We start from the raw sequence: 1,933 nt of genomic DNA on the forward strand, positions 1-1,933 counted from the left end.
AAGACCAAGGTGCTCCATCAGCCTGCCCCAGCACAAGCTGGCCCCCTCCCCTGACAAATTACCATTGGTGGAGAACCCCTGGAAAACATTAAGCATTTCTCATACCTTGGCAGCCACCTCTCCCAATCAGTCAGTCTTGATATAGAAATTGAACAACTGGCACAGTGTATCCTTAAGAAAGCTGCTTCACTGTGTCTTTGCTGACCGAGATCTGCAGAGGAAGCTAAGGTCCTGGTCTACAGTGCAGTAATTATCTCATGCTTCTCTACACGTGTGAGATGTGGGTGACATCTTGAAGGCATCTTAAGTGCCTAGAATGGCTCCATCAATGTTGCCTTAGGAAAATCCTTAGATGGAAAGACCATTGCACCAATGCCAGTATCCCCTCTGCAACTAACATAACCAGGCAAAGAGTATGAAATATCAGCTCCACTGGGCTGGCCACTGCGTGTGGATGGCTGACACTTGTCTACCAAAGCAAGTCCTCTTCCCTCAACTCAGTCATGGTAAGAAGACCCATGGAGGACAGAGGAAGTTCTACAGGGACACCCTGAAAGAGAATACCTTACAAACTGGGAAGTGCTGGCTAGTAACAGGTCTCAATGGCACTGCACAATACATGAAGCTACAGTCTACTTTGAAGAGAGCTGTCTTGCTCAGGAAACCGAGAAACAGCAGAGGAGGAAGGAAAGTGCACAACGTCCTGGCTAACAGCTAACCCCCTGCCCACACCCCTTATCCCCTGCTGAGGCACCACCTTTCAGATTGGTGGAAAACCTTGCAGAGCATAAATTGGACTCCTGGACAAAGTAGCTGTTAGATCTGTGAGTAACACTGTTGATGGGTTTTTTTGTTTTTTTTTTCCCAGTGGGACTGCAGAATAGATAACTATTCAGCATGAAGCAGGGTGGAAGCAAGGAACCCTAATGCACCTAGCACTGTTTTGCAAAAAGAAAATCTTCCTCCATGCTCTTGTCACTTTCTTTGCTCAGTGCTGAATCCGATTTTTGTCTCTTGTGGGCAGAAATGAGAAAATGGCAAGGCATACTTCTCTGACATATGCATGCATCACTAACTCTCTGAAGAAACAGCTACTGTGTTTGTGCACAAGAGCAGTAGATGGTTCTTAAAATACGCATGCATGTTTTATAACTCCATTATACAAGAAATAGGCTGTATATTCTCTCTTCAGGCTTTATTTGTATTAAGGTATTTTCCCATTGTGTGAAGCCAGCCTAACAAAATTTATGTTAGGATTTATCAACACATCAGCTGTTCCCCTCTGAGTAAACTTTACATGCTGTTTAACAAATTGATGAGATTTCAGTGAAACAGATATTTCCTAATGGCATCATTATATAAAGTTAGACTTTATTACTTTGAACTCTGAGACCAGTTTAGAAAGAGGAAAATAACCCACTTGTGTACCTCATTTTTAAAAATGCTCATCTGCAAGCATGGATAAAAAGTGCTCCTTATTCTGACTGGAAATCAGTCTGCTAAAATAATATTGTATCAAAATGTGGTCTGAGTAATCTACTAAGGCAGACTACAGTTATCTGTTTTGGTAATAATGACCCCAAAAGTCAGACCCTCCCCAAAGGAATCACAAAGAGTATCCTGAACATCAGGAGATATGTAAAATAAAGATTCTTAAATCATGATGATTTAGTATCTCATGTTGTGGGGATTAAAGAAGGGTTACCATTTTGTATATACCCTTCAGGGGCAGATCCAGAGGGGGTGTGATAACAGTTGCCCCCTCCCCTCTGCTCCTTTTCAACCATGCTGTAGGTCCCCAAAGTCAATTTTTCTCCCCATTTTTCTTCCCCTCCATGCTCAGCATTACCTCCCCTTCCTTCCTATTCCCCCCTCCACTGTCTGCCACTGCATTTATATATTTTAGATCCACCTGTTCTTGTCTCCATGTAAA

The sequence above is a fragment of the Gavialis gangeticus genome, unplaced genomic scaffold (assembly GCF_001723915.1).
Source record: "Gavialis gangeticus isolate Ggan-Ray unplaced genomic scaffold, GavGan_comp1, whole genome shotgun sequence".
Taxonomy (NCBI): Eukaryota; Metazoa; Chordata; order Crocodylia; family Gavialidae; genus Gavialis; species Gavialis gangeticus.